This window comes from Oncorhynchus masou, chromosome 16, assembly GCF_036934945.1.
Source record: "Oncorhynchus masou masou isolate Uvic2021 chromosome 16, UVic_Omas_1.1, whole genome shotgun sequence".
NCBI lineage: Eukaryota > Metazoa > Chordata > Actinopteri > Salmoniformes > Salmonidae > Oncorhynchus > Oncorhynchus masou.
Genome location: NC_088227.1, coordinates 29,859,555 through 29,873,584, shown reverse-complemented (window position 1 = coordinate 29,873,584; position 14,030 = coordinate 29,859,555).

The window sequence follows — 14,030 nt, the reverse complement described above, 5'->3', positions numbered from 1 at the left end:
GCCACAACAGGAAATTAGGTGTTTAGGCCTACCCACAATGCATTTCACCATGGAAGCATTCCATAGATAAATGATCAATTAACATAAAGGGCACGAATGACAACATAAACATATTCATTCAATAAATATAGGCCAACACACATTTACCAGTAAGATATTCTTTGATCAATCAATGTGCTAAACCATGGCTTATGTTACACAATTCAATGTTCAATTGATCAATGATCTTCCCCTGGGACCAACAACACAGTTAAAAACATTGCGCTCTCAAACGTACCCCTGTTTGCAGTCATAATCTCCTACCAGGCAACGTGATTAACACCTCTACAATTACAAGGAAAAACAAAGCAGCCCTTTACATTTAAATGACCTGAAGAGATAATTCTTAAACAATATTACTTTGTCGTTGTATAGAGTATCTTGTGGGGAAAGAAATGTTTGCCACCAAAATCATTCTGTGCAACCACAGAAACTCTCATACATTCATTTTTTGTTTCACGTGTTCAACCACCAAACTATCGGAGAAAAATGCTGCAAACATCAAAATGTCTTCTAAAAAAAAACATTTTTACTGCCTGAATTCGAAAGATACAAATTCCACAGCTTGGAAGTGTACTGTATCTCTCAGCCATGCCTCTGCCTCATTTCTAGGAGTTAGGATTTTCCAACAATTAACTATAGTTTACTTCAAAGCACGCAGCTGTGAAACTACAAAGCACTCACCTGTGCCAGTTCAAAGTGCACAGTGAATGGATTCCACCTGGAACCAAGCCTTACAGTCAACCTCAAAGGACCAAGAAGATCCATATAATTCAGCCGCAGGGGTTGAGTTACAGGGTTGCTCAGGCTAGGGGTAAAGGCTTGAAAGGTAGAATCATGGTACCCTCATGGTACCCCCAGAAGCAGGGAATATAAGCCTAGGTCCAGCCCCATAGTTTCAGGGTCTCTGTGGTGCATCGGGTAGTGAGGAGGCTGCCATGAAACTGGAGTTACAGACACTTGAATTATACTTGGCAGTCACCACCAGCACACACACATCACCATCCACCAGCACACACACATATCACCATCCACCAGCACACACACATCACCATCCACCAGCACACACACATATCACCATCCACCAGCACACACATATCACCATCCACCAGCACACACACATCACCATCCACCAGCACACACACATCACCATCCACCAGCACACACACATCACCATCCACCAGCACACACACATCACCATCCACCAGCACACACATATCGCTATCCACCAGCACACACACATATCACTATCCACCAGCACACACATATCACTATCCACCAGCACACACATATCACTATCCACCAGCACACACACATCACCATCCACCAGCACACACACATATCACTATCCACCAGCACACACATATCACTATCCACCAGCACACACACATCACCATCCACCAGCACACACATATCACCATCCACCAGCACACACACATCAGCATCCACCAGCACACACACATCACCATCCACCAGCACACACATATCACCATCCACCAGCACACACACATCAGCATCCACCAGCACACACACATCACCATCCACCAGCACACACATATCACCATCCACCAGCACACACACATCAGCATCCACCAGCACACACACATCACCATCCACCAGCACACACATATCACCATCCACCAGCACACACACATCACCATCCACCAGCACACACACACATCACCATCCACCAGCACACACACATCACCATCCACCAGCACACACACACATCACCATCCACCAACACACACACATCACCATCCACCAGCACACACACATCACTAACCGCACACTCCAATACACATCAACCCAAACCATTACGCTTCGGGCTAGATCGATGGCCCGCATGCTTTCAGTGCTATATTACATTTCAGAATTCTCTCACAGGGAGGTTTAAGTGCATCAGTTATATATATATATGGTGATGTGTATATATATATATATATATATATATATATATATATATATATATATATATATATATATATATATATATAAAATCAACTACAGCTGGGACCTGCTGGAGACAGAGAAATGACCTAAACCTGCCTTTTTCATAGTATGTATATGGACACCAACACTACCTAAACCTGTCTTTTTCATAGTATGTATACGGACACCAACACTACCTAAACCTGTCTTTTTCATAGTATGTATATGGACACCAACACTACCTAAACCTGTCTTTTTCATAGTATGTATACGGACACCAACACTACCTAAACCTGTCTTTTTCATAGTATGTATACGGACACCAACACTACCTAAACCTGTCTTTTTCATAGTATGTATACGGACACCAACACTACCTAAACCTGTCTTTTTCATAGTATGTATACGGACACCAACACTACCTAAACCTGTCTTTTTCATAGTATGTATACGGACACCAACACTACCTAAACCTGTCTTTTTCATAGTATGTATACGGACACCAACACTACCTAAACCTGTCTTTTTCATAGTATGTATACGGACACCAACACTACCTAAACCTGTCTTTTTCATAGTATGTATACGGACACCAACACTACCTAAACCTGTCTTTTTCATAGTATGTATACGGACACCAACACTACCTAAACCTGTCTTTTTCATAGTATGTATACGGACACCAACACTACCTAAACCTGTCTTTTTCATAGTATGTATACGGACACCAACACTACCTAAACCTGTCTTTTTTATAGTATGTATACGGACACCAACACTACCTAAACCTGTCTTTTTCATAGTATGTATACGGACACCAACACTACCTAAACCTGTCTTTTTCATAGTATGTATACGGACACCAACACTACCTAAACCTGTCTTTTTCATAGTATGTATACGGACACCAACACTACCTAAACCTGTCTTTTTCATAGTATGTATACGGACACCAACACTACCTAAACCTGTCTTTTTCATAGTATGTATACGGACACCAACACTACCTAAACCTGTCTTTTTCATAGTATGTATATGGACACCAACACTACCTAAACCTGTCTTTTTCATAGTATGTATACGGACACCAACACTACCTAAACCTGTCTTTTTCATAGTATGTATACGGACACCAACACTACCTAAACCTGTCTTTTTCATAGTATGTATACGGACACCAACACTACCTAAACCTGTCTTTTTCATAGTATGTATACGGACACCAACACTACCTAAACCTGTCTTTTTCATAGTATGTATACGGACACCAACACTACCTAAACCTGTCTTTTTCATAGTATGTATACGGACACCAACACTACCTAAAAATGTTTCTACTATACTCCCTTCTATACTTCCCAGCAGTAATGAGTGAGTCTATTCTCACGTTAGTCTGTGGTAAATGGTTGGCTTACTCGTTAAAGGGTTTTACTCACCAGTGTGACAACAGCAGATTAATTCGAGACGACACTGCTGCTCTCTGATCACAGTCACAGTAAAGACTATCAATTAGAGGTTGACCGATTAATCGGAATGGCCAATTAGTTAGGGCCGATTTCAAGTATTCATAACAATCGGTAATCTGCATTTTTGTGGCCGATTACATTGCACTCCACGAGGAGACTGCTTGGCAGGCTGACTACCTGACTACGCGAGTGCAGCAAGGAGCCAAGGTAAGGTGCTAGCTAGCATTAAACTTATCTTATAAGAAACAATCAATCTCAACATAATCACTAGCTAACTACACGTGGTTGATGATATTACTAGTTTATCTAGCTTGTCCTGCGTTGCATATAATCGATGCGGTGCCTGTTAATTTCTCATCGAATCACAGCCTACTTTGCCAAACGGGTGATGATTTAACAAGCGCATTTGCAAAAAATCACTGTCGTTGCACCAATGTGTACCTAACCATAAACATCAATGCCTTTCTTTAAAATCAATACACAAGTATATATATTTAAACCTGCATATTTAGTTAATATTGCCTGCTAACATGAATTTCTTTTATCTAGGGAAATTGTGTCACTTCTCTTGCGTTCCGTGCAAGTAGAGTCAGGGTATATGCAGCAGTTTGGGCTGCCTGGCTCGTTGCGAAATGTGTTAATAACATTTCTTCCTAACAAAGACCGTAATTAATTTGCCAGAATTGTACATAATTATGACATAATATTGAATAGTTAGACTTAGGGATGCCACCTTTTAGATAAAATACGGAACGGTTCCGTATTTCACTGAAAGAATAAACGTTTTGTTTTCGAAATGATAGTTTCCAGATTTGACCATATTAATGACCTAAGGCTCGTATTTCTGTGTGTTATTATGTTATAATTAAGTCTATGATTTGATAGAGCAGTCTGACTGAGTGGTGGTAGGCAGCAGCAGGCTCGTAAGCATTCATTCAAACAGCACTTTCCTGCATTTGCCAGCAGATCTTAGCTGTGCTTCAAGCATTGAGCTGTTTATGACTTCAAGCCTATCAACTCCCGAGATTAGAGAGAGAGAGAGAGAGACAAAGAGAGAGAGAGAGAGAGAGAGAGAGAGAGAGAGAGAGAGAGAGAGAGAGAGAGAGAGAGAGACAGTGAGAGAGAGCGAGAGAGAGACAGAGAGAGACAAAGAGAGAGAGAGAGAGAGAGAGAGAGAGAGAGAGAGAGAGAGAGAGAGAGAGAGAATCTCTAAAACAATACAGAAATACACTACGGAAAAAGATGGAACAGCATGTCAGAAATCAGCTCAATGTAATTGAAGAATCCATAGACTCTAACCACTTCTGGGAAAATTGGAAAACACTAAACAAACAACAACACAAAGAATTATCTATCCAAAATGGAGATGTATGGGTAAACCACTTCTCCAATCTTTTTGGCTCTATAACAAAGAATAAAGAGCAAAAACATATACATGATCAAATACAGATCTTAGAATCATCTATTAAAGACTACCAGAACCCACTGGATTCTCCAATTACATTGAATGAGTAACAGGACAAAATAAAAACCCTCCAACCCAAAAAGGCCTGTGGTGTTGATGGTATCCTCAATGAAATGATCAAATATACAGACAACAAATTCCAATTGGCTATACTAAAACTCTTTAACATCATCCTTAGCTCTGGCATCTTCCCCAATATTTGGAACCAAGGACTGATCACCCCAATCCACAAAAATGGAGACAAATTTGACCCCAATAACTACCGTGGAATATGCGTCAACAGTAACCTTGGGAAAATCCTCTGCATTATCATTAACAGCAGACTCGTACACTTCCTCAATGAAAACAATGTACTGAGCAAATGTCAAATTGGTTTTTTACCAAATTACCGTACAACAGACCATGTATTCACCCTGCACACCCTAATTGACAACCAAACAAACCAAAACAAAGGCAAAGTCTTCTCATGCTTTGTTGATTTCAAAAAAGCCTTCGACTCAATTTGGCATGAGGGTCTGCTATACAAACTGATGGAAAGTGGTGTTGGGGGTAAAACATACGACATCATAAAATCCATGTACACAAACAACAAGTGTGTGGTTAAAATTGGCAAGAAACACACAAATTTCTTCACACAGGGTCGTGGGGTTAGACAGGGATGCAGCTTAAGCCCCACCCTCTTCAACATATATATCAACGAACTGGCGCGGGCACTAGAAAAGTCTGCAGGACCCGGCCTCACCCTACTAGAATCTGAAGTCAAATGTCTGCTGTTTGTTGATGATCTGGTGCTTCTGTCAACAACCAAGGAGGGCCTACAGCAGCACCTAGATCTTATGCACAGATTCTGTCAGACCTGGGCCCTGACAGTAAATCTCAGTAAGACCAAAATAATGGTGTTCCAAAAAAGGTCCAGTCACCAGGACCACAAATACAAATTCCATCTCGACACTGTTGCCCTAGAGCACACAAAAAACTATACATACCTTGGCCTAAACATCAGCGCCACAGGTAACTTCCACAAAGCTGTGAACGATCTGAGAGACAAGGCAAGAAGGGCATTCTATGCCATCAAAAGGAACATAAATTTCAACATACCAATTAGGATTTGGCTAAAAATACTTGAATCAGTCATAGAGCCCATTGCCCTTTATGGTTGTGAGGTCTGGGGTCCGCTCACCAACCAAGACTTTACAAAATGGGACAAACACCAAATTGAGACTCTGCACGCAGAATTCTGCAAAAATATCCTCCGTGTACAACGTAGAACACCAAATAATGCATGCAGAGCAGAATTAGGCCGATACCCACTAATTATCAAAATCCAGAAAAGAGCTGTTAAATTCTATAACCACCTAAAAGGAAGCGATTCCCAAACCTTCCACAACAAAGCCATCACCTACAGAGAGATGAACCTGGAGAAGAGTCCCTAAGCAAGCTGGTCCTGGGGCTCTGTTCACAAACACACCCTACAGAGCCCCATGACAGCAGCACAATTAGACCCAACCAAATCATGAGAAAACAAAAAGATAATTACTTGACACATTGGAAAGAATTAACAAAAAACAGAGCAAACTAGAATGCTATTTGGCCCTACACAGAGAGTACACAGCGGCAGAATACCTGACCACTGTGACTGACCCAAAATTAAGGAAAGCTTTGACTATGTACAGACTCAGCGAGCATAACCTTGCTATTGAGAAAGGTCGCCGTAGGCAGACATGGCTCTCAAGAGAAGACAGGCTATGTGCTCACTGCCCACAAAATGAGGTGGAAACTGAGCTGCACTTCCTAACCTCCTGCCCAATGTATGACCATATTAGAGAGACATATTTCCCTCAGATTACACAGATCCACAAAGAATTCGAAAACAAATCCAATTTTGAAAAACTCCCATATCTACTGGGTGAAATTCCACAGTGTGCCATCAGAGCAGCAAGATTTGTGACCTGTTGCCACGAGAAAAGGGCAACCAGTGAAGAACAAACACCATTGTAAATACAACCCATATCTATGCTTATTTATTTTATCTTGTGTCCTTTACCATTTGTACATTGTAAAAACACTGTATATATATATATATATAATATGACATTTGTAATGTCTTTATTGTTTTGAAACTTCTGTATGTGTGATGTCTACTGTTAATTTTTATTGTTTACCTTACTTGCTTTGGCAATGTTAACAATAAAGCCCCTTGAATTGAATTGAATTGAGAGAGAGAGAGAGGGAGAGAGAGCGAGGGAGGGAGAGGAGGTGGGGCCTCTATATTCATAGCAATAAGATAATACTATCTAATACATTGTCTCTATCTTGTGACTTTGAAGAGCTAAAGAAATGCAAAGAAAAGAAAGTTCACTTGAAAAATTAATTGGAACACAAAAAAACCTACACATACACACCATGACAAGCGAAACCGTGAGTGCACACACGTCAACATACAAAACTATGCCCACCACATATCCACACACACGTCCTGAGAGAGCCACCTTCTTCAACACGTTCACATCTCACCTTAATACACATAATATTATTACTATAACTGATAACCTGCTAATAAACTTAACATGTAATAACATGCCTCAATCTGGTCACAGAGAATTTCGTATTATTCTGTACGTAAATCCAATAAAGTTTATTTAGTATGATATGTTTGGGGCATCCGGAAAAAAGCTTGACAAGGTGAGCAATACCATCAGTCCTGTGTCATGCCAACAATAAAGCATCCTGAGACCATTCATGTGTGGGGTTGCTTCTCAGCCAAGGGAGTGAGCTCACTCACAATTTTGCCTAAGAACACAGCCATGAATAAAGAATGGTACCAACACATCCTCCGAGAGCAACTTCTCCCAACCATCCAGGAACAGTTTGGTGACCAACAATGCCTTTTCCAGCATGATGGAGCACCTTGCCATAAGGAAAAAGTGATAACTAAGTGGCTCGGGGAACAAAACATCGATATTTTGGGTCCATGGCCAGGAAACTCCCCAGACCTTAATCACATTGAGAACTTGTGGTCAATCCTCAAGAGGCGGGTGGACAAACAAAAACCCACAACGTCTGACAAACTCCAAGCATTGATTATGCAAGAATGGGCTGCCATCAGTCAGCATGTGGCCCAGAAGTTCATTGACAGCATGCCAGGGCGGATTGCAGAGGTCTTGAAAAAGAAGGGTCAACACTGCAAATATTGACTATTTGCATCAACTTCATGTAATTGTCATTAAAAGCCTTTGACACTTGTGATATGCTTGTAATTATACTTCAGTATTCCATAGTAACATCTGACAAAAATATCTAAAGACACTGAAGCAGCAAACTTTGTGGAATTTAATATTTGTGTCATTCTCAAAACTTTTGGCCACGACTGTACTTAGCTACCCTTTCCTTAACCCTTTTAGCTAACCCTTCACCTAACCCTAACCCTTTAACCTAACTCCTAAACTTAACCCTAACTTTAACACTAACCCCTAATCCTAACCCCTAGCCTAGCTAACATTAGCCAGCTAGCATGCGTTAGCCACCTAGTTAGAATTTGTAACATATCATACGTTTTGCAAATTCGTAATGTATAATATGAATTGTAATTCGTAACATATTTTACGAAATGGGTGACATCCACAAATTAAAACATACCATACAAAACGTAACATATACTAAATGGAGTGTCTCGGATTCATATACTGAATAATACGAAATTCTCTGAGACCAGGTTGCATGACTGGGGCACAGACTTAAATATTATCATGCATTATTTTAATATAATCACCCCACCCCCTCAACACACCCTGTGGGAAGTTTAATTCAGATAATTAATGTATTTGTTCCATTTAAGCAAAACCCCATACACTTGGGGTTAGTCTGATAAAAAAGAAAACTCTATTAGTGATGTGAAATTCACCATGAATGTGACTGAATGCAGGTCAGTGTGTGTGAACCAACAGTGAGAAAAGCTTTTAGTCCAGTATACTCTAGGTTAACTCTGAATGGAAACAGTGTCTACATTCCAAATGGCACCCTATTCTCTATGTAGTGCACTTTATAGGGAATAGGGTGGTATTGTAATGCAACCAGTGAGGTTGTAACACACACACACACACAGTCTGTAACCTTGACTAATGTATGTTTGACCTGTAGAGATTACTTCATCTGGTTAAAATCAATGGCCATTGAGTCACTGTTAGAGAGACCAACAATCACTTACTTGCCTACACACATAGCATGGAGAGGGTCACGTGTTGAACATTTGTCACAATACACAAACACACACAGACACAATCAATCAAGAGCATACATGAAAGTGCATGCACACTGACACGCGCAAACAACCACGCGAACACACACACACACTAAAACACCCATACACATTACTACAGATGAAGAATGGTTGAACCACAGTCAATGTTGCCACCTACTGTACAGCTCTATAACAGTGTAGGCTACATGAGTTTACATCCCCAGCCAGGCATACTGTATATGACGGTCACAGACATTATATAACCATTGAAGTCAGTCAGTTTGTTAGGGTCAGCTCATGGCACAGTAAGCCGACAGGGTTCGAGCATACAAAAACAGTTGATGAAAAGTGTCTTAGGTAGGGTATATGCTATGCTCAATGCCAGGGTGGCAGGGAAGGGGAGAGGGTAAAGGAGAGACAGGGTGCATGGGAGAAAGGGGTGGAAATGGGGATGAGGGAGCAGTGTGATAATGGAGGGGGAAAGAGTAGGCTGGAGGCCTAGGTGAAAGAAGGGGAGACAGAAGGAGAGGTGAGGAGGGGACAGGGAATACTGCCCTGTGGGCATAGATAGAGGGCACTGTCTGACTGTGGGCATTCTTGGCACACTCCCACTCTGACCTTGGGAGATACAGCCTAGACACACACACGCACACGCACACACACACACACACACACACACACACACACACACACACACACGCACAGAAAGAGAGAGACTGGCTATCCAAACACTGCCAACAACAATTAGCCTCAACCTGTGGTACCTCTGCCTGCAGCAGACCTGTGCCAAAGGCTGGCAGTAACCACAGAGCGACAGTAAAACCTTGGTGGATTGGCCACGATTCAGAGCTGCACAACAGTAAGGCCAGTTCTGATTGGGTTGGTGATCTGATTCACAGGCATAACTGTCCCTATTGGTTAGGGAGCCTGTGTTCGGTGTGAGATTTGATAGAACAACTGAGTTCTGGGTATGGCTCAGTGAGATAATACTAGAGGCTCAGTGAGATAATACTGGAACTGGCTCAGTGAGATAATACTGGAACTGGCTCCGTGAGATAATACTGGAAATGGCTCAGTGAGATAATACTGGAAATGGCTCAGTGAGATAATACTGGAACTGGCTCAGTGAGATAATACTGGAACTGGCTCAGTGAGATAATACTGGAACTGGCTCAGTGAGATAATACTGGAACTGGCTCCGTGAGATAATACTGGAACTGGCTCAGTGAGATAATACTGGAAATGGCTCAGTGAGATAATACTGGAACTGGCTCAGTGAGATAATACTGGAACTGGCTCAGTGAGATAATACTGGAACTGGCTCAGTAAGATAATACTGGAACTGGCTCAGTGAGATAATACTGGAACTGGCTCAGTGAGATAATACTGGAACTGCTTCAGTGAGATAATACTGGAAATGGCTTAGTGAGATAATACTGGAAATGGCTCAGTGAGATAATACTGGAAATGGCTCAATGAGATAATACTGGAACTGGCTCAGTGAGATAATACTAGAGGCTCGGTGAGATAATACTGGAACTGGCTCAGCGAGATAATACTAGAGGCTCAGTGAGATAATACTGGAACTGGCTAGGTGAGATAATACTGGAACTGGCTCAGTGAGATAATACTGGAAGTGGCTCAGTCAGATAATACTGAAACTGACTCAGTGAGATAATACTGGAACTGGCTCAGTGAGATAATACTGAAACTGGCTCAGTGAAATAATACTGGAACTGGCTCAGTGAGATAATACTGGAACTGCTTCAGTGAGATAATACTGGAAATGGCTCAGTGAGATAATACTGGAACTGGCTCAGTGAGATAATACTAGAGGGTCAGTGAGATAATACTAGATCCTCTGTGAGATAATACTAGAGGCTCTGTGAGATAATACTGGAACTGGCTCAGTGAGATAATACTAGAGGCTCAGTGAGATAATACTGGAAATGGCTCAGTGAGATAATACTGGAAATGGCTCAGTGAGATAATACTGGAGGCTCAGTAAGATAATACTGGAACTGGCTCAGTGAGATAATACTGGAACTCGCTCAGTGAGATAATACTGGAACTGGCCCAGTGAGATAATACTGGAACTGGCTCAGTGAGATAATACTGGAACTGGCTCAGTCAGATAATACTGAAACTGGCTCAGTGAGATAATACTGGAACTGGCTCAGTGAGATAATACTGGAACTGGCTCAGTGAGATAATACTGGAACTGCTTCAGTGAGATAATACTGGAACTGGATCAGTGAGATAATACTGGAAATGGCTCAGTGAGATAATACTGGAAATGGCTCAGTGAGATAATACTGGAACTGGCTCAGTGAGATAATACTAGAGGGTCAGTGAGATAATACTAGATGCTCTGTGAGATAATACTAGAGGCTCTGTGAGATAATACTGGAACTGGCTCAGTGAGATAATACTGGAACTGGCTCAGTGAGATAGTACTGGAACTGGCTCAGTGAGATAATACTGGAAATGGCTCAGTGAGATAATACTGGAACTGGCTCAGTGAGATAATACTGGAACTGGCTCAGTGAGATAATACTGGAACTGCTTCAGTGAGATAATACTAGAGGCTCTGTGAGATAATACTGGAACTGGCTCAGTGAGATAATACTGGAACTGGCTCAGTCAGATAATACTGAAACTGGCTCAGTGAGATAATACTGGAACTCACTCAGTGAGATAATACTGGAACTGGCCCAGTGAGATAATACTGGAACTGGCTCAGTGAGATAATACTGGAACTGGCTCAGTCAGATAATACTGGAACTGGTTCAGTGAGATAATACTGGAACTGTCTCAGTCAGATAATACTGGAACTGGCTCAGTGAGATAATACTGGAACTGGCTCAGTCAGATAATACTGAAACTGGCTCAGTAAGATAATACTGGAACTGGCTCAGTGAGATAATACTGGAACTGGCTCAGTGAGATAATACTGGAACTGCTTCAGTGAGATAATACTGGAAATGGCTCAGTGAGATAATACTGGAACTGGCTCAGTGAGATAATACTAGAGGGTCAGTGAGATAGTACTGGAACTGGCTCAGTGAGATAATACTGGAAATGGCTCAGTGAGATAATACTGGAACTCGCTCAGTGAGATAATACTAGAGGCTCTGTGAGATAATACTGGAACTGGCTCAGTGAGATAATACTGGAAATGGCTCAGTGAGATAATACTGGAACTCGCTCAGTGAGATAATACTGGAACTGGCCCAGTGAGATAATACTGGAACTGGCTCAGTCAGATAATACTGGAACTGGCTCAGTGAGATAATACTGGAACTGCTTCAGTGAGATAATACTGGAACTGGTTCAGTGAGATAATACTAGAGGGTCAGTGAGATAATACTAGATGCTCTGTGAGATAATACTAGAGGCTCAGTGAGATAGTACTTGAACTGGCTCAGTGAGATAATACTGGAAATGGCTTAGTGAGATAATACTGGAAATGGCTCAGTGAGATAATACTGGAGGCTCAGTAAGATAATACTGGAACTGGCTCAGTGAGATAATACTAGAGGCAGTGAGATAATACTGGAACTGGCTCAGTGAGATAATACTGGAACTGGCTCAGTGAGATAATACTGGAAATGGCTCAGTGAGATAATACTAGAGGCTCCGTGAGATAATACTGGAACTGGCTCAGTGAGATAATACTAGAGGCAGTGAGATAATACTGGAACTGGCTCAGTGAGATAATATTGGAACTGGCTCAGTGAGATAATATTGGAACTAGCTCAGTGAGATAATATTGGAACTGGCTCAGTGAGATAATATTGGAACTAGCTCAGTGAGATAATATTGGAACTGGCTCAGTGAGATAATATTGGAACTGGCTCAGTGAGATAATATTGGAACTAGCTCAGTGAGATAATATTGGAACTAGCTCAGTGAGATAATATTGGAACTAGCTCAGTGAGATAATATTGGAACTAGCTCAGTGAGATAATATTGGAACTAGCTCAGTGAGATAATATTGGAACTAGCTCAGTGAGAAAGTACTGGAACTAGCTCAGTGAGATAATATTGGAACTAGCTCAGTGAGATAATACTGGAACTGGCTCAGTGAGATAATATTGGAACTAGCTCAGTGAGATAATATTGGAACTAGCTCAGTGAGATAATATTGGAACTAGCTCAGTGAGAAAGTACTGGAACTAGCTCAGTGAGATAATATTGGAACTAGCTCAGTGAGATAATACTGGAACTGGCTCAGTGAGATAATATTGGAACTAGCTCAGTGAGATAATACTGGAACTAGCTCAGTGAGATAATATTGGAACTAGCTCAGTGAGAAAGTACTGGAACATGGTCAATTCTTTTGAACCAGTAGGAGCTGCTGGTCACCAAACGGAGACCACAATCAACACAAGATACAGAGGGGAAAGCATTCCCTCTATTGGAAGTAAACACTGATCACAGACCAGTTAACCTGGGTCTGTGTGTCTTGTGTGTGTGTTCACCTGAGCATGATGCAGAATCTGATGGCCTGATAAAATTACATTTGTAGGTTATTTTTGGTGATGAGAAATCACTTTCATGGCATTCTGGAACCATTTATAAACCAGAATAGAATTAGAATGGATTGAATTATATTTCTATGTTATAGCCACCACTTATAACCATGTTACACATGACGCACGTGTAGTCTGGTTTCTATGACAACAGATCCATCTGCAGACTACTCCCTCGGTGTTGGTGACACATCACAGAGATTGTATGGGAGCACGAGCAAGAGCTGGGTTGAGACGTTTACTGCTTGTGTGTTTAATCAATGCTTTCTCCCCTGTATCTATGGCCATGCTCGTTGCTTTTTGACACTGAAGCGGATTCCTTTTCCCCTGTTCACATGGAGAATTCACAGCCCCAC